Raw genomic sequence first — 21,309 nt, forward strand, 5'->3', positions numbered from 1 at the left:
AACCATGCCATATTGCATATAAACATTAACTAATCACCTTCACGCATTCCCTTTGAACCTGTCTTCCCTGTGCCTTTGCCCGGCCTAGTGCTCTTACATAGTGCTGCCCAGTGGCTGCAGCATGTCTGATGCAAGGCTGCTGACCTTCAGTGGAAGAGACTGCTAATGGCCTTGCAGGACAACCTCAAGTAGCTCTGGCCCTAGAAGACTTGTCTTTGGATTACACCATCTCAGCATGGACTGCAGCAGCCTGGGCTGGCTAGCTGAGAGGCAACAGCAAGGGTACTGGTGCAGTGGCAGTGGTGCGAGGACAAATGCTGTCATCCTGAGAGAGGAGTGCAGATTCGTGCTCCATGGAGCCACTGCCACTCCGCCAGGACAGTGCTTCAGCAATCCTAGTAATCTGCTGGAGGACAGATTGCTGGACTGTGGTGATACCCTGTAAGCCCCTTTGAACACTGGTATCTGCAGCTATGAAGACAGCAGTCTGAGTTTCCATGGCATCGAGCTAATCTTGCATGATTTCAGTCTGAGCTTCCATAGCAGCACCCAGACAGGGTGGCTTCTGCTTGTGCTGCAACAGAATCTGAGACATTGGCCACCAGACATTGTATCCTTGTTGGGTCCACAAGTGTGCTAAATGGAGTTGGCCACCATTTCCATGCTGGAAATGATGGGCTTCAAGCTCTGCACCAAGTTGATGCAGGACTCCTTCATGCTCTTTGATATTGGCAGTATGTTTTCTGTCAAGCCTGCCAATGCAGCAAGCATTTCATTATGTACACCCAAAGGGCTTCTTCCGTAGGCCATCCTGTCAAAGTTCTCATCTGAGTCCTCTGCAGAATAAGTTGTGTGTAATGGCAACTACCCCCAAAGCCACCCCCAGACAGTGTGGTGCATTGAGCAGTGTGTGAGACTAGAGGTGCAGTTGGTAGGATATGGGATTTAATGATACATGCACTGATCTTGACCACTTGTATGAGGTCACTGAACCTCTTGCAGCACTGCATCCAGATGCTTGAGGCTTGAATCCTGCCATTGCCTTCCACTGTCTGCTCCCACTGCCTTTTCACTGTGTGTTGCAGGGCACCCTGGCTTCCTGAGGATAGAAAACTGCTCTTCTCCTCTCCACCTCCTGTGTCGGAAAGTCTTGGAGCTTGCTCGCCACCATGTTGTGCCTCTCTTTTGACTTTCCTACGTCAGAATTTGTTGTAGAATGACTTCCAACGCCTGCTCCCAGCAGCCGTAATGCATCTTTTTAAGAGGTGCAGGCTGGCTTTAACTAGCTTCTCACGATTTAGCATCACCCTGCTCCAGCGTGTAGCCAATCAACAGCACTCTTAGCAGTGGCTACACACTACAATCATTTAAATTAGCAGGCAGTACAAAGCCTTCATGAATTATTGAATTTCACAGCCTCTTTCTTTGATATATTGACTAATTGTGTCTGTTCTGAACGAATGCAATAAATTGCAAAAATTAACACAGTAAGTATTTGTTAAATATTGGGAAGGTTTGTATTGAGGTCAAGTGCCCCACTTAAAAGCACTAATAGGTAAAATTGTTTTGTTTCAGTAAAACCAATGAAACACTAAAATGTTCATCCCTTATTAATTAATGTGAAGGCAAGACAGACATTTAAGATCTCTGTTTTTGAAATGCAAATTACTTAGCTTTCCTTACTTTTAAGAGCTAAAGATCAAAGGAAGAGAGAGATTATAAAATGTTTCTGGGGTGGGGTGGGGGATGTGGAGCTGGTGGTGTAGACTCAGTAACGTTTAGCAGAGACAACATGAAGAATAACCTATCCCACATAGATGAAATAAGATCTGTGCCTACAATCTCAGGCATTTCATTGTAGCTTCCTGTTGTAAATTAATTAAGTCTTGGGTAACATTGTAGACAATTTAAATAACTTACGAAGTAGATGAGGTGAGAGGTGAAAAGAACTTCAAAGTAACCATGATCGTGCAAATTAATTACCTCTGCTAGAAAGGTATTAACAAGTATTCAAGTAGCAGAACAAGGCTAAGCAGTTTAAATGAGGGCAAATGATAGCCACATTAAAATTGTAACATCTGTGGTAGAAACAACTGGGTAGAACATAGCATTAATGTTGATTTGCATAGTATTGTATTTTCATTATTGTACAAAAGTAATGAATTGTTATAGGGCTCTTTTTTCGTGATTTGTTCACCTGAGATGTGTTAAGCCAGCTGGCCACTGATTTTAAATAACCTTGCAGATATTACGAAAAATACTGCGGCGACCTCAGCATTACGTTGGAACCACTGATACAGGGATATTACATTGACACTCTCAACCAATATAGGATACAAGTCAAGTCCACAAAGAGAGGACATCTTATTTGGTTGACACTCCTGTTATATCACACATGTTTCGTTCCCATGTCCTTAATAATCCATGCCAACCTTGCTAGTAATTTCTTAATTTTGAGAGCAAATTTCAACCATGAAGCACACAGAAACCTGTTAGTGTCTTTAACTCTTTAAACTCCTTTGCTCATTGCACTTAAAGTTTGCATTTCTAACAATATGAATGTGGATGCCGTGTCCCTCATTCAGGCACTAAGTGCCTTTTACCTTCATGATGGAAACGGTGTGTCTGCAGCTGCCTTAATCAGGGGTTTGAATTATTCATATGCTTTCTCAGAACAAAAAGATTTGGAGTTGGAAAGAATTAGTTTAAATTGCTATCTGGGACATTGCATATGTACCATATTGCGACAGAGATGGATGATTCAGGTGTGCAAGTTGGCATTTTGATCTGTGTGCTTGCTGACAAACAAGCAGTTGGCTTTTGAAAAAGTGGCTGGCTTTTGGAAAGCTGTTGACAGGCTGTTGGTCACAGAGAAAGCGGTTGCTTTGGAAAGTTTTTGGCTTTGAAAGCAGCTGGACTCAGGAGCAAAGAGGCTATGAGGAATCAGGGGTGTTTCTGTTTCAAGTAAGGCCCATGCTCAAACTGGGAAGTCCAGATTCAGGAAATCTGCTACTTCAGAAGACTGCTGAGAAATTAAGGAAATGGAAGTGAATTCCGAAGAGCTGTGGTACACTTTCGATTGGTCCCAGGAGAAGTGAACAAACCGCCAAGATCCTGTAAAGTATAGGGGAACTCTTGGGGTGAGAGTCAAAGTCAAGTGGGGATGTTCTGTTAAGAATTAGAGTTTAAAGTATACATCTTCATGTTTGTACATTGTAATGTGAAGTTACTACTGTTTTGTTTTGTTTCACTCTTGCACAGTAATGTTTTTTGTTTAAAACATGAAATCTTGTGGCATAATTCTTTCAGCAATAATTGGGAATTCAACTTTCTCTTTTTAAAAGTTAATGGTCCCTAACAGGATCGTAACAATGCTAATATATTACCCCCAACACCACAAGCTCTTATTTTGTGTAGTAACCTTATATATAGCACCTTATTGAATGCCTTTTGGAAATCCAAATACACTACAGCTATTGATTCCCCTTTATCCACCCTGCTTGTTACATCCTCAAAGAACTCTAATAAATTTGTCAAACACAATTTCTCTTTCATAAAACCATGTTGACTCTACCTGATTGTATTATGATTTTCTCAATATCCTGCTACTTCTTCCTTAATGATGGATTCTAGCATTTTCCCAATGACAAATGTTAAGCTAACTGGCCTTCAGTTTACCACTTTCTATCTCCCTCCTTTCTTGAATAGAGGGGTTCTATTTGTGGTTTTCCAATCTGCTGGTCCCTTTCCAGAATCTAGGGAATTTTGGAAGATTACAACCAATGCATGCACTATCTCTGCAGCTGTTTATTTTAGCATCCTAGGATGCATGTCATCAGGTCCAGGGGACTTGTCAGCCTTTAGTCCTATTAGTCTTCTTAATATTTTTTCCCTAATGATAGTGATTGTTTTAATTTCCTCCCACCCTTTTGCCTCTTGATTTTCTACTATTCTTGGGGTGCCTTTTGTTTCTTCTACTGTGAAGATATACAAAATACTTGTTCAAACTCCCTGCCATTTCCTTGTTTCCCATTAGTAATTCCCCAGTCTCATCCTCTAAGGATCTGGATGAAATGGAATGGGAGGAATATAAATGCCAGCGCAGGCCAATTGGGCTGAATGTCCTGTTTCTGTGCTGTAAGCCCAATGTAAACAATGCAGCTTCAAGTTTTATATTTGATCTCCCATAGCACTGCTCACTTTAATTCAGATGTTAGCATCTTTCTCTGACCTGTCCTTCTTGTGCTCATGTTTCTAATTTTATCCTCTTCTTCTGTTTTCCTTTCTTTTCTGCTCATCTCTGCATTTCTCTTTGCTGGTTCTTTCTTTGTGTCCTTACTTCTTCTTCCCTCTTTGCTCTTCTTTTGTTTCATTTTGGGTGAGAGGAAGTGGGTAGTGTGGTGAGGAAGAGAGCTGCAGGTTTCATTTTCCAGTGACAGATGTGGCAAAAATGCAGGTTACTCATCTTGGGCACTTTACTGCACACCAACTCCTGCATTGCCCCATTCCTCTCACTTAATTGCATCCCTGCATTCTTGTCATTTCCACAACTGCATCCAACTGGCACTCCCCACTACTCTCTCCACTTCCCACTTACCCCTCATTCTCATGGTATCCTTACCCCATTACCTGTTGTGGTGTAGTGGTAACAGTACTGAACTAGTTATTCATAGGTTCAGTTTAATGCTCTGGGGATATGGGTTCAAATCCCAGTGGCAGTGGGTGGAATTTAAAATTCAATTAATTAATAAAAGTCTGGAATTGAAAGCTAGTCTCAGTGATTGTATCATGAAACCATATTTGCTTGTCATAAAATCCATCTGATTCACTAATATCCTTTAGGGAAGGAAATCTGCTGTCTTTACCTGGTCTGGCCTACATGTGACTCCAGACCCACAGCAATGTGGTTGACTCTTAACTGTCCTCTGAAATGGCCTAGCAAGCTACTCATTTGTCAAGGGCAATTAAGGATGGACAACAAATGCTGGCCTTGCCAGTGATGCCCACATCCCATTAAAGAATAAAAAATAGCTCTACCACTCACTGCCCTATTGCCAGCCACCCCTCCAACCGCATTACAGCTGAATCACCAGCTCGGAATTTAATCTCCATTTCTTTCCTTTGCAATGTTGTATTGCTCCTCAGAAGCTATCCTGTCCATTACTGCTGCTTGGTCACCGGCCATAAAGCACACTCCTCAACTGCAACTCCAACTTAGTTGGAGATATGAGATTTGATATTATTATTTTCAAAGAGTAGGTTCTATTTCAGTCAAGTCTAAACAATTTGAAAACTGTACCTTGGCACAGTTCATATTGCCCTTGATTTGGTAGAAGAACCATAACAATTTCTAGTGCACAAATAAATAGAACATTGTTATTTCATGAAATACTAGTCACACATTAGTGCCTTGTAATGTGATAATTAACTGCAGTAAAAGGAAGTACAAATGAAAACTAACTGCAGCTGACACCATATGGTTCCGTAGGACGTGTCCCAGGAAAGGTCTGAAAGCAAAACCATACAAGTAATATATCACACAATACACAATGCAAGCTCTATGACTCAAGCCTGCAGAACTTGTGACTTGTCAGCATTTTGTAACAACAAGAAACTTATTGTATAATAGATGCAGAATACATTATCTAAAATGGCATACATTAACCAAGAAATGCACTGCTTGGATTATAATTCTTGACCACTACTATAGATGAGAAAGGAACTAGTTTGAAGTAGTTGCATATTGGAGTATTAAAAAAAGTTTGTTTTAAAACTGAACATGACATTTTATTGTACAAAAAATATAAAGCAATATATATTTTCAGAGAAAGCATCATTATTCAAAACACTACAAAAGTAATTTGCTAAACACTACAAAAATGCTGGATTAGAAATTCTTGTAAATATTTAGTTGCTAAATTTCAGTGTAGAAGTATTGAAGCTTGAAGCATTCATTTGCAAAGCTTAACTCCACATTTGGATCTTAAGCATTGTGTTGTGATTTGTCTGTGAACTACTAACCTCAGGAAAGACTTCAAAGCTACAAAGGCAGCTGCATATATTGTTTTTATATGCTCACCATATTAGAAGTAATTAGTAATTGGAGAACTGCCACAATGCTTACAAAATTAAATCATTTTCCCCAAAGTATTAAGATTTCAGCTGACTGAAAGTAACACACCACCTTTAATGTGTCAATATTCCATTTCAAAATGCACTGAAAAGACTTACCTAAGGAAAACAAGTCAGTTTGGCTGAGCCTATCTGAATGCAACAATTACTTCATGCTCTCACTCCAAAAGCTTCAGGTAAGTGAAGCTGTGTTAAAACTGCTCTTCTAAAGGGGATGATAATTTCTGAAAGGGAGATGAATGAATGACAATGCCTGCGAACTTTAATTTTAAATCCAATTAATTCTGATTGGAGTCTGTTTTTCCACTACTTTTGAAGTAATCAGTACAAATATCACTACCTTGTTCAATATTCAGTGACATCTCACAGTTTCTAGTAATGCTATTTTTGAACGACTGCATTTTTCTGTGTGCTGCACTGGAAGTTAAAGAAGCCATTTATGTTGCACGTAAGTTCTCTGACATGATCTCTGATATAACATACGTTAAAATAAAACACAAATCAAAAATTAAATATACAAATTTTCAAATTATTGCACAGTCAATGAGCATGTGCAGTTTGTCATCTGAAATGAAATCAGAAAACACGCCTCATTCAATCTCATGCATGTACCTACAGAACTATCATGCTATGGCATAGTCAGAAGAACTTGATTTCATTTAGAGTGAACCCTTGTGTACCAAAAATCAGTTTTACAGTGAAATATTCTAATGTACCAATTAATCTCCCCGATAAGTGAGTGAATTAGCAAGCATGTTAGAAGTATAACTACTAATCCATAATTTTTTTAGTCCATAGGCAGCAGAAGGAAGCAATTGGAGATTAGTGGAAACCACTTCTGCTATGGAGTGGCTAGATTCCCCATTTTCTCTTTGTGATTACAAGCATAAATATATTTCTGATATATTTCTGCCAGAATTTGGAAAAGACTTAATCAATAGTATGTGCGTACTTTAGTAATCATTTCAACCAGTGTATCTATTCTTTATGAAGATAAGGCAATATAATTTATTCTTACTTTAAAGAGTCTCTATTTACTTGCAACACGTCTATGCCAATAGTAATACACACCGATCTCTTTCTTCCCCTTCTTAACCTCCCCATCATATAATTAAAATGTTTGTGTCTGTAAGAATTAACAAATGTAGAGTTCTTTCTGGGTTTCTGATTGCTTAGGCTTAAGCATGTCACCACCAGGTATGTGCTTAGCAGCCAACCAGGTTACAAAACCACATGCCATAATACCGGTGCCAGTATTTTGCCCAACTATGTTGCACATAGTGCACAAACCACTATACCCCTTACTCACCATGAACAATACCACAGCAGATAACTACTGATCCATAAAATCTTTAAATCGTGTACACAGGTGTGACCAATTTTAGTTCAAAATACCAATATTAGCAAACAGTATTATCTTACTTTTGCTGTCTGAACCATCAAGATCGTGTTGCATCATAAAGCACTTTTAAGGGCCTTTTAAAATGGTATTTGGCTTTTGGAAGGGTGGTGTCCATGAGCAGACTCTTGCCAGTTATGTTGTTAAATCACTTTCCACAGGCCAGCAACAGACTTGTAGACCCAGACGAAAATACGTTTATGAGTCTGTTGCTAGTCTACAGAAACCGGATTTAGCAGCATGAATGCTGAGAATTGGATGCCAGACACCAGGCTCCCACAATCCAAATTAAAAGACCTATATAAAAGTGACTTTAATATTTGGCTCGGCCATGTTCTCTACTCTGCCTTAACGTACATGATGCTGCCGTTATAGTAATAGCCTAATGGTGGATTTACTGCAGTACTGGCATAAATCCAATGCTAAAATAAAGCAAAACAGTTCATATTTCACACTCTCAGAAAACAGGTTCTAACTGCATCTTCACATTGTGTAAGCTCCAGTGTATGACATCTGGAGCTACACAAAAAGAATGAGTTGGCTCAACCTTATGACTGGGGTAGGTCGAAGCACCCCACTTCCAAGATAGTAGACTCACACCTGCAGCTTTACTGAATGTGCGCATATTTGGCTGAAACACAAAGGATAAGGATACCTTCACATGCTTAATAACACTCACAGGTTTCTAGGAATAAAAGGAGTGTTGGGTTAGCATAACACAGCAGGTACACTTCAGATGTCATTATTGCAATTTGATGCATGGCACTAGTACTCAGCAACAGTGGCACTAGCACTCAGCAGCAGTCATACAATATCATCCTTTACTGCATAGTGTGCTATTTGTATTTCCCATCTTATCCACTGTTTTGGTGCCTTTAAGTCACATTGCCATATCAAGCTGAATAATGAGTCGTTGTATTCTTTGGCTAAGAAATGCATTGAGATCAAAGTATTTTTACAAAGGCTCCTTGCTGCACCTCATTCATGGTTTCCCTGTGTACTCACCAGTAAAAAACACACCAGGAAAATCATGGAAACTGGTAATTATTATGATATTTTGTGAATTAGTGAAGTAATGCAACGCTTTAATGATACTATACATCCCAGGTCTCTGGTTAAAATAAATTCTCATTACTAAAATGAATATTATCTACTGTTCATGAACTATTTGATCTCCCTCTTTTTAGGTCACTAGCTTTCCTTGTTTTTTATATATATTTGTATTAGCCTTATTTTCCTATAAAATACAAGAACTCCAATAGATGGCTTTTTATCGTGCCATCAAATTGTGACTCTGCAATGTTCAATCATCAAGCATTTATGTACCTTAATAGAGCCTCACACCAAATCTAATAATCGTGATAAACCAGAGCCCTAACACAAGGTAAACAAGGCATTTGTTTTGTTTTCAATTGTGAGTTCATTTATTTGTTGAAATTTGTGGCTTGTTCCACCTTAGACCTCTTGTGGAAAAAGTCAACAGTATTATAAGTAGCTGGTGAGTGTCAAGTCTCCCAGTGTTTTCAGGCATGCACTGACAGTGTTTAATTCTATAAAAAATTACTAAGATAGCTTCCAAATAATTAAAAAAACATATATCATTGAACATGTTTTCTGTTCTTTTTTGAAGAGACATACCTTGATCATGTAAGGTAAAAATATTTTATGATGAGTCATAGCTAATATTTGAATTTAAGGCTGTTCTGTTTTATAATTGCTGAACAATAAAAACAGTTCATATAGAAAATATTTACCTCATTTGTTAAAATTGGATGCGATTGTGTAAAGGCTGCTTTTACATTATTCTAATAGATTTCAAATTCTAGGATTGCTAGGCATGTGTGAGTTCTTGCGAAAACTGCGGATAATTTTTATAATTGCATTTTTTTGTTGAATCACAGTCAAGTAGAGCAGAGTATAAAGATGGAGAACGCTATAATTTTATGTTTCTCCTGAATTGTGATATTGTACTTGTTTCATTGTTAATCTGGTCCTCATCGCACAGAACATTTTTCTTTGTGTATTAGGTACTTCTTTCCAAATCACTACAAGCTCCTCTATAGTTTTAATTTCTCTCATTTTAAACAGCTGAAACCATCATTTCTGATCACATAGCTGTTCCAGACTACAATCTGTTACTTTATTCTGTTCTCCCAATCCTGAGTCAGATGACAGCATAATATTGTATCATGCAACTCTTGAGGTACAATTAGTTTGCCACTGGATACCTTTCCTGGCAAGTAATAGTTAGAGGCAAGTCAGTTTGAACACAGAAATTAAAAAAAACTTTGGGGAACAGAACCAAAGCTCAGAGCAGAAGTTTTACATGGTGAAACACAATGGATAGAAAAGATGCCAGCGGCACACAGAATATTAAAAAAACAATAGGGATACAAAGCAGGTAAAATTATGATCTGAAATGTAAAGTAAGCTGAATGGTGAAATTGGTTTAAGACAATAAGGCATAGATGTGGCTCGTGCAGTTAGGGAAGTGAAAACACAAGAGATTTAGTATTCTGTACTACATACCTTTGGCATTTCCAGACTTTAAACGTAATTTCCTTATCAGGTAATCAAATCTGCAGATATCTTCAGGTGTAACAGATAAAGAATGAAAGAGACAGAATGATGAAAAAGAAAGAAAATACGAGAGAATAAAAATAAATAGAAGAAATATATAAGCAGTACTGTGTTATAGGCAACTTTTCAACCTTGCCTTACACCTGCTCAGTGACGAGGACGTACCCAAGTACTTGACTATTGCACTACCCGCAGGTGATTAGAGTTTCAGATTTTTCGCTTGTTTTACTGCAATGACAAGAGTTTGTTTTTATGGGAAAATCTGTCACACAATGATTTCAAAATTGGCGGCCTTTGTGTGATGTTTAATTGTGTTAAAGCGGCACAGTGGCGCAGTGGTTAGCAGCGCAGCCTCACAGCTCCAGCGACCCGGGTTCAATTCTGGGTACTGCCTGTGTGGAGTTTGCAAGTTCTCCCTGTGTCTGCGTGGGTTTCCTCCGGGTGCTCTGGCTTCCTCCCACATGCCAAAGACTTGCAGGTTGATAGGTAAATTGGCCATTAGCAATTGCCCCTAATATAGGTAGGTGTTAGGGAAATATAGGGACAGGTGGGGATGTGGTAGGAATATGGAATTAGTGTAGGATTAGTATAAATGGGTGGTTGATGGTCGGCACAGACTCAGTGGGCCGAAGGGCCTGTTTCAGTGCTATATCTCTAAACTAAACTAAACTAAAGAATATATGGCATGAGAGAATAACATCTCAATCCATTCATATATTCAGTTAAAAATAGTTTTAAAATATTAATGAGGTTTAATAATTTTTTTCACTTTTTTAGTGAAAATGTGAGACTAAAACAGAATACATTTTAATGGTGTGCTTGATGTACTGTATCTCTCTATGGGTTAATTGTGGTCTGTCACATTTGTGAAACAGCTACATGTGTTAAATAAGTAAAAACATGTTTAGGCCTCACCATCAGCAGTGATTTACTTTTTTATTGTGCACTAGTGAAAAATCACTGGATTGTTTAGGCAAGTTTAAATGCTATCTATGGAATACAATTCCACGGGGAGACAATTCTGGTGCCTATTAAATCCAGAAAACACAGTAATTGGCAGCATGTGTGAATACAGCACCCTGTCAGTTACTTAAACTGAACGAGACCCAGTCAAGTAGAAAATTCAAACATTGACCTAGAGATTGGATCTTGCTGTGCTCAATTTTTCAGCACAGACCGGGACAAAATGTACCAATTTCACAAAAATAAAAGGAAAATACTGCAGATGCTGGAAATCACAGTGCCCTCTCGTGGTTATTGTCTTTAAAGTAAAAAAATAATGTCCTAAAGGGCTTCATAGAGCCATAATCAGCCATAAATGAATGCTAAGCCAAACAATGAAATATTAGAAGTGACCAAATACATGGTCAGAGGTGGATTTTAAGAAGGGCCTTAAAGGTGGCGAGGCAGAGGAGATTAAGGGTGGGGGGGGGGCGGGGCAGGGGGAATTCCAAACCATGGGACTTAGAAGGTTTGTAGGCACAGCTTCCGATAGTAGGGCAAAGTACAAGGGAGTGCACAAGAGGCCAGACTCGGAGGAAGGGAGTGTTCTGGAGTGAGTTGTAAAGTTTGAGGAAGACCAGGAATGGATTTAAACATGAGAATGAGAATGATAAATTCAAATTAATTTCAATGTAACCTGCTATGCTGAGTGATGAAAACATAGTTGGATTATAATCTACATTTGTTTATTTTTCTCTCTTTAATCTTTTAACAGGCAAGATATATGGTACATATTGTCCTCGATAGGGACAGTTAAGTGGATCAGCAGCACATATCCAACTGGTCAAATAGCATATGTTTAATAAAATAACTTATCATGGTGTAAAGTGCAATGTAAGGTTCATCATGTATTCAAGGGCAATATTTTTACAGTGTTACCATTTACCACACCAGAGAGAATATCCTTTCTGCACCATTCACTTACCTCAAAAACACAGGACCAAAGGTAGTCAACTTTAAATGAATAATTAAAATGTTCAATTTAGGTTAATTTATGCACTCTGCCTTTTATTTATAATGACTGATTATTTATAATTACCAAAAGTCATCCTACAGGTGAACAGCTAATGCAATGAGAACTGGGCTCAACTTCCTTCTGTTGTATAAAAAAATCTGATTCATGTGCTTGAACTCTGGTTTCAAGCCCTGGCAGTACGCCAACTCCTCCACAGAATAGTCTTTAAACAGCAACATCCTGGTAATCCACAAAGCTCATTCTCTTAAAAGCTGGGTGTATCTCTCCATTGTTTGCATTACTAATCCATATGAAAAGACAACTTGAAGTTATCTGGAGATTCATATTTGTCTTAGAGCCACCAGCAAAGTCACTAATATCTACACAGCATTGACATTTTTCGGGCTCAAATTTCATAAGATTAATATTTAAATGTTGTCCCTATGTTCAGCTGTGGCCTATGATAGACTGAATGGCTTGTAGAAAAACTTGCTATTTCTTTCAGCTTATTGGTTATAGAAAGTTGGTGCTTCAATTAACCAAAATAAATTTTGCCTATTGAAGTGATTCAGTTAGAAGCAATTCTGACTATTTATTCGTTGACAGTTCCTTGAAACGAGGATGGCATCTGTCAGAGGTCATGATTTGTGTGACCTCAGGTGACTCAGCAGGCCAATCCTGGAGCCACAGGTCTATTCACAGAGGACAGAAGTTGCCCTGAGGGAGGGGGGTTCTCGAGCCAGGGTCCTGCACTCTCTCCTTCCGCTTTCGACGCTTCTCCGCAGCAGAGTTTATGGGGTCAGTTTCTGACTTTGTTGTGGCTTGTTGGATGAGTGTCACCATGTGTCACAGTTAGTGGCAAGTTCTTCACATGCACCAATGTCAATTTGTTCCCTTTTCAATGAGGTCTTCAGAGTGTCCTTAAAATGTTGGCTGGATTTTAAGAGCCCGCCGTCGCTCCTGGCGGTGAGCTTAAAATATGGCGGCCCATACCTGTGGGCCACATGCCAATCATGTGGAGGGGCAGGCTGTCTGTCCCCAGCAATGGCACCATCTGCCTGTGTGCAGGCACTGGTGCCATTTATAAAGGGCAACCAGCCATGCCAGCAAATTTGAATTTTTAAGTGCACCCCCCCCAAAATTTATAAAATTAAACTGTAACACCCCTTTCCAACCGCCCCCCCCAAACAAAACTACAGTATTTGCCCTTTCCCTCAAAAAATACATAACTTTGAATTCTGACCTTTCACCCCTCCCCAAACTGCATAAAGTTGAAGGTTCACCCCTTCCCACCATCCCCTACACTGATGATGCTTATTTGACCCCATTCTCTCACCCCACAGTAAAAATCTTAGCTCCTCCCCTCTCCCCACCGGTGCCACCAGACGGGGAATTGAAGGCGTGGGAGTTCCAGCCGCCACACCAAAGTTCGCGGCAGGTCTGGAAGATTCAAGGTAACTTGATTAAGTTTATTCATCTCATTAATTTATTTAATTAAATCCAGGTCCCGTCGCACACCGGTGGGGGCGCTGCCTTGGAGCCTCACCACCACCGAGAGGATTCGGCGAGGCCCTCCCAGCGTCGGCCTCCGTGGTGAGCCTCTGCTGAAAGCATCTTCCGGCACCCACCACCCCACCTGCCAAGGAGCCTGATGTCGTGGGCTTGGTAAAATCCAGCCTGTTTTCTCTGTCCTTCTTGAGATTGGGTGCCATCCTTAAGTTGTGAGAAGAGGATCTGCTTCGGAAGCAGATTCTTTGACATGCAGATGCAATGTCCAGACCATGATTTCGCATGATCATGGTTGTGATACTGGAGGAATTGGCTTTGGTGAGGATGCTGAAGTGTGTCTGTTTGTCTTCCCACTTGACTTTGAGTATCCTGTGGAGATACCGCTGGTGGAAATTCTCCAGCGACTGGAGGTGCCTTTGGTAGGTGACCCAATTCTCAATGTTATATAGAAGCGTGGTGACAACAACAGCGTTGTAGACTAAAGCCTTTGTCCTCTTATGGGGATCCCTGTTGTCAAAGACATGGTTACACAATTTTTGGAAGGCCGCACTTGCACAGCCAAATCCATGATGGATCACCACTTCAATGATGACCTTTTGAGAAAGGTAGCTGCTGAGATATGGGAAGTGTTCAACGACTTCTAAAGTATTCCCATCAATAATAATAGCTGGAGACGTAGGTACTTGTCCGGGGGAGGGTTGGTGGAGGATTTTGGTCTTGCTGATGTTGAGTGAGAGACCAACCCTTTTGTGCATGGAGTTGAAGAGGTTTAGGGTGGTCTGAATGTCACTTGCAGTGTGGGCCACAACTGCACAGTTGTCAGCATAGTGTAAGTCACGAATATGCTGCAGAGTCACTTTAGTCTTGACTCAGCTTGTTAAGATTGAAAAGTTTCCTGTCGAGTCGAAACGCAATCATGACCCCTTGTAGAAATTAGTCATGAATGAGTTCCATGACCGGGCTAAGGTAAATAGTGAAGAGAGTTGGCACAATTACACAGCTTTGCTTGACGCCCTTTCAGATACAAAAGGGCTCAGCCTCCAATCCATTGCAAAGGACGGTTGCAGTCATACCATCATGCAAGAGTCTCACAATAGTAACATATTTTGCTGGACATTCAAGTCTCTGGAGGACTTTCCAAAGACCTGCGAGGTTGCTGGAATCAAAGGACTTTGACAGATCAGTAAAGGCCACGTAGAGCTCTTTGCATTGTTCCAGGCACTTTTCTTGGATTTGTGAGTGACAAAGAGTGTATCTGTGGTTCCCCTGGATGTCCAGAAAACACATTGGATCTCTGGAAGTATGTCTTTGCTGACGGGTTGAAGGTGGTTCAGGAGGATTCGTGTGAGAATCTTGCCCACTGTGGACAGAAGGGACATGCCTCTATAGTTCCCACAAATTGAATTATCACCTTGCTTGAAAAGTGAAACAATGGGCTGAATTCTATCAGTGCACCGTGCTGCACGGCAGCGTGCTGTGCAAGCGGCAGCCTTCCGACACAGAAGTGCCACCACCAAGCCCCTGCTATAATACACGTGGGATCTCATTTAAATGGAAGGGGCGGAGCGGCCGCCCCCAATGACGCAGAGGGGCGGCTGCTGCGTCCCTGGTAACAGGCGTGGCACCATTTTTAAAGGGCTTCAAGCCGTTCAGTGACATTTACATTTTTAAAGGTCCCGTCTCACACCCCCCAATGGGTAATCTATATATTAATTGCCTTCTCCCCCAGAAAAACTTGTATTGATATCCCGAACTTTCCCCCCGAAATTTGTTCCCTTTGACCCTCAACCCCCTTCCTCTATCCCTGCAACCAATAATAGGTGGTTTCGCTGCTCCCCTCTCCACCCCACCCCCCCCCCCCCCCACCGCCCTGATAATTTTATTCCTTTCCCCCTTCCCACCAGTATCTCGCCCTGGAACTCCAAAGCGGACAGCGTGCGAGACGCGACCAGTTAGCCGTAAAATCGGCGTGGGACGGCCGCCGTCAGCAGGTATGTTCATTTGAATGTTAATTATCTTCATTTTAATATTGTAATGAAGAGGCGGTCTGCCTCAACCCACACACTGAGGCCTCGTTGCTGCCGCTAATATCTGGTGGGGGCTTCTCAGCCTCGTGAATCGAGGCGGACCACTAGCATTTTCAGGGCCTCCCCGCTGCGTCCATGGTGTCAAGTGCTGATAAAATTCAGCCCAATTATGGCATTTATCAACCTCTTTTCAACACTCCTCTAAAGGGCTGTTGGCAATGCAGGAATGATCAGTTATAATGTTTTGGTTTCCTTTGTAAACAAGTACAGAAAGGTTTACAAAGTGCACTAGAGCCATTTATTGGTGAAGAACTAGTACTACAAGTCAGAATTTGATTCAATTCCTCCATTTATATGGACTATCTCTCTCAGAATGAAATAAATTTCCTGTTCATGAATAAAATTCACAGATTTGAGTTTTAATATTTCTATATAAATCAGCACCAATGCAGCATAGTTTTTGCACATGTTTACTGGACTGGTTTGAAAAACAACTTCATGGTAACAAATTACCTTTTATTGCTGGCTTTCAATTACTTCTGCCCTATTGTTATGTCTGAATTACAACAGTGAACCCAGGAGTAGATGGCACATGTCTCTGGAAGCTTAATAACCAGTACTTCTCGGGCTGTTTACACAAGCAAACAATCCATGGAGAATGGTTATTTGCAATTTACAGTTTATTGCTTTTTGGGGTTAGGTGGTAGACGCCTGCACTTTTAACTAAAGGGGCAGAGTCTTCATGAAAAACAGTGTGAATAAATCTTTGTTTCATCTGTTCACAAGTAAACATATACAACTTACAAAGTATATTAATTATATCACAATGAAATGTACACACCAAAAAAAAGGAATTGCAGAATATTTATCACAACAAAGATGATTCTTCATTAAAAGCTTTTCAATATTTAATTCAAAATGGCACGGATGTGCCACTAAAAAATAATTTCACGTTAAAGGCAAACATGGACTTGTCTTGATGAGGCGGTAAGGTAGTGTTAGGAGTGGAATGTCGACAGCAGCTTGTGCATGCTTAAATTTAAATATGATTACAATCGCCCCCTCCACTCAAATGCTCTGCAAATATCAGTTATCAGAGGCAAGTGCCAGTTACAGTTTAAGATAGTGTAGTTCACTTTAACTGTTCAGGCTGGCAGAATTTCGCTGAAAAGGAAAACTGTGCGGGGTGTAAAATGCGGGGCAACTGATCAGCAGCTTCTTGTTTGATGGGAACAGTTAAAATCCACCCCAGTGACTTTTTGGAGATGATCAAAATTTAGACATCAAATGATCATATGCAGCAACAATTGTACTAAATAGGAATATAGATACCCAATATGAAATTAGTTATTCTGATATAACATTGGGAGTAACAAGATGCTTCACTCATATAAAAGACTTGCATTTATACAGCAACTTTCACCACCACCAGACTTCTCAAAGCACTTTACAGCCAATGAAGTACTTTTGAAGTGTAGTCACTGTTGTGCTCTCAGAAACATGGCAGCAACTTGTGCACAGCACGCTCCCACAAACAGCAATGTGATTGTGAGCAGGTAAACTGTTTTTGTTGATTGAGGGATGAATACCAGGGATAACTCCCCTGCTCTTCTTCAAATAGTACCACCTGAGAGGACAGACAGGGCCTTGATTTTAATGTCTCGTCCAAAAGAAATATATGAATAAATCAGTTCAGTATGTGATTTCTGAGTGGATTGATTTTAACCTGATCTGCCTACCTCATTACAGCCTTGGTTCAAACATGGACAAAAAAGCTGAACTCAAGAGGTGAGGCAAGAGTGACTGCCCTTGACATCAAGGCAGCATTTGACTGAGTGTGGCATCAAGGAGCCCTAGCAAAACTGGAGTCAATGGAAATCAGGGGGAAAACACTCCGCTGGATGGAATCGTACCTCACGCAAAGGAAGATCATTGTGGCTGTTGGAGGTCAATCATCTCAGCTCCAGGACATCAATGTAGGAGTTCCTCAGGGTAATGTCCTAGGCCGAACCATCTTCAGCTGCTTCATTAATGACCTTTCTTCAATCATAAGGTCAGAAGTGGGGATATTCGCTGATCATTACACAATGTTCAGCATCATTCGCGACTCCTCAGATACTGAGGCAGTCTGCATAGAAATGCAGCAAGACCTGGACAATATCCAGGCATGGGCTGATAAGTGGCAAGTAACATTCACACCACACAAGTGCCAGTCAATGACCATCCACAACAAGAGAGAATCTAACCATCTCCCTTGGCATTACCATCGCTGATTCCCCCACTAACAACATCTTGGGAGTTACCATTGACCAGAAACTGAACTGGAGTAGCCGTATAAATACGGTGGCTACAAGAGCAGGTCAGAGGCTAGGAATCCTGCAGCGAGTAACTCACCTCCTGACTCCCCAAAGCCTGTCCACCATCTACAAGGCACAAGTCAGGAGTGTGATGGAATTCTCTTCACTTGCCTGGATGGGTGCAGCTCCAACAACACTCAAGAAGCTCGATACTATCCAGGACAAAGCAGCCAGCTTTATTGGCACCCCATCTACAAACATTCACTCCCTCCAGCATTGATGCACAGTGGCAGCAGTGTGTACCATCTACAAGATGCACTGCAGGAATGCACCAAGGCTCCTTAGACAGCATCTTCTAGACCGCGACCTCTACAGCCTAGAAGGACAAGGGCAGCAGATGCATGGGAACACCGACACCTGCAAGTTCCCCTCCAAGCACATACCATCCTGACTTGGAACTATATCGCTGTTCCTTCACTGTTGCTGGGTCAAATCCTGGAACTCCCTTCCTAATAGCACTGTGGGTGTACCTACCCCAAATGGACTGCAGCGGTTCAAGAAGGCTGCTCACCACCACCTTCTCTAGGGCAATTAGGGATGGGCAATAAATGCTGGCCTGGCCAGCGACGCCCACATTCCATGAATGAATCAAAAAAAGAAGAAAGTGGCTGAAATCGCCCGCCCAGGTTACTCAACTGCTGGCAACCGACTATTCCTAATTTTAACAGAACCGGCAACAAGGACACCTACCCAAAGCCAGCAGGTTTATTTTTAAACAGTTGCTAATGACATCAGCAGCATCCGAATGCAATTTAACCTGGCAGCTTGAGCAGGAAGACAGAGCAGCTTTCCCAAGGATCTGAGACCAATCAACTAAGCTTTTTCGACTTATTATTCCTTTCCTGTGGGGCCAGGAGACACAAGAGTGCTTCCCCAGATCCTACCAGGAAAGCTGGGGCCTCCCCTGGTTTGGACTCATTCCCCTTCCCAGTTGTGAGATCCTTGTAAGCCAACTCCAGCAATCAACACTGCAACTTCCTGCCGTTGCCAGGTGGTGTCCAGGCCGCGTGATTTTCAATCACTTCCTACCGAGAATGGGTTGGCTGGCAGGATTTAAATGAACCCTGGGAGTTGTAATACTCATTTCTGGAGAAATGAGTGATTTTCTAACTCACACCACAGGCTGGATTTTATCGGGGTCTCAACGTCGGGATCCGTGGCTGGGGAGGCATGAAGATTGCCCTGGATGAGGCCCGTCACGGGCCTCGATGTCGGCAGGGTCTGCCCAGATCTTGCCGCTCGGCGACGGGTCCTCAATTTAATTATTCAATATCATTAACATACCTTAGTTAATGAGATTCCCGTCGCCTCCTGATGTACCACGATCTTCATCCTGGCGGCCAGCCCTGACACGCCTTCGGATCCCCATCTGGGGAAACGAGGCGCGACAACTGTGGGGAGGGGGAAGGAGGTAAATTTCTCAGTGCAGGAGGGGGGAGCGGGGTCAAACCTGCTTGGTTGATCTGGGAGGTGATGGAAAGGGGGTAAAGTTAAATGTTTCTGATCTTTGTTGGGGTGGGGGTGGAGTTCAGGTACAGAAGGTGAGTATTTTGTGGGGGGGGGGGCGAGAGGACAGGGGATGAAATGTAAATTTATTGGGGAGATGGGACAGGGAACATTTACTTAATTATTTGTAGTAAATTATAACGACTTGTGTCTTTAAAAATTTAAAGTAAATGTAATGGCTGGAAGCTGTTTACAAATGGCGCCGGCGCCTGCGTAGCAGCGCCAGACACCGTTGGTGGGGATGGCTCGCTCGCCCACTCCACGTAATTGGGGAGTGGGGGGGGGCGGGGGCCATCCGCCCAGGCCATGTTAATGAGCCGCCGCATTTAAGATCGCGTTGGCTCTGCAGAGTAAACCCTGCACGTGCAGGCCGCCATCTTTTGCCAGCGGCAACATAGAATCAAGTTTTTAATCTCCATCCCAACTAACCTATATGTAGAGTAGGTTAATGGCTTCTTCAATGCTGAAGCAGGCTCTACATTCAGAGAGCAGGATTTTGCCTCGAGGGTCGAGACCTCGACGTCGAGACCATTTCCAGGTCCCGACCCCACCCCAGGGGGGATGTCAGGGTGGGGAAGTGGTCACAGCCTGCAATTTTGGCAGAGGCGGGTTGGTAATTGGCTGGAGGGCGGGTTGGGTGGACAATTAGCAGCAGTGGGTGTGGGATGGAGTGGGTACTGCTGAACTGCGGGCCCGATTTAAAAGCATCATGACAGCCATTTGGAAGAAGGAATGCAAGCAGGGCAACAGGAGGGGAGGCAGACAGTTGGAACCCAGGGCAGGGCAGCCTCTCATTTCACTGTTGCTGACCTTGAGGTGTTCCTGGATGCTGTGAGAGAGAGGAGGGAGATTCTCTTTCCAGAGGGTGGCAGGGGAAGGCCACTCAACCAAATAAAGCAGGCCTGGCTAGAGGTGGCAGAAACTGTCAGAAGTGTAGTGTGGAGGAAGTGGGTGCAGTGCTGCAACAGGTTCAATAATCTCCTTCGCTCTGACAAGGTGAGTGCAATGCATGACAGACCTCTGGCTATTCAACCTCCAGCAGACACTCCAGCTGAGGAGCCTGAGAGCACATCATCATCATCGTCCTACTTGGTCCTCTAACTGAGGGGCCGTCTATGCAGCAGTGTCCTGCGACAGTGGTTGCCCCTGCATTGACACTAGTGCAGCATCCTCTGGAGATGCCCCCACTGGCACCTCCATGACGAGGACAATCACCATGTGCATCTCAACTGCAAGCAGAGACAAGCTAAGGCACAGCCAAGACATGAGAAGGGCAGAGGAGAGGAAGGAGGGGTAGGAAGGCAATGGAGACCATACCCGCAGGATAGGCTGTACCACTGAAGGTGAAGCAACCTGGACATGTAGGTGAACCAATGCCACAGGAGACTGCGTCGGTCCAGGCAGATGCTCACTGAGATTTGTGGCCATGTCGCAGAAGATCTCATGTCTTGCAGCATTGCTCACCATGTCCTGCCAGTAGCCATCAAAGTCACTATGGCCTTGAACATCTTTGCCTCTGGCTCCTTCCAAGGATTATTCTGCTCGACCCAATATCTGAAAACTATAATCCCATCACCAGCTGTTGCCTTACTTGTGCTCAGCCACACTCACAATAATTTCTGCAACCCTAACCCCCTCTATGGCCCCATGATTCCAGGAGGGTCACGACCGCTCCAATGCCCAAGTACACACAGACCACTCTCTCCACACCCTCGACACACCCATAGCGCCTGTGTGCCAATGGATGAGTGCCTCTCTCAGCTATGCTCCCTTTATGGGCCCACCAAATTTCACAGTGTTGCCATGACTGGTTCTCCACTGTGTTGTTCCCTCCATGCACCT

The 21,309-nt window shown here is 42.4% G+C and overlaps 1 protein-coding gene across 5 annotated transcripts in view; it reads right to left on the minus strand.

The window, feature by feature from the left end:
• Nucleotides 1-21,309, minus strand: part of bcas1 (brain enriched myelin associated protein 1) — a 237,205-nt gene that overhangs the window by 142,723 nt on the left and 73,173 nt on the right. The gene's annotated exons all lie outside the window — the stretch shown is intronic.

The sequence above is a fragment of the Heterodontus francisci genome, chromosome 16 (assembly GCF_036365525.1).
Source record: "Heterodontus francisci isolate sHetFra1 chromosome 16, sHetFra1.hap1, whole genome shotgun sequence".
NCBI classification, from domain to species: Eukaryota; Metazoa; Chordata; class Chondrichthyes; order Heterodontiformes; family Heterodontidae; genus Heterodontus; species Heterodontus francisci.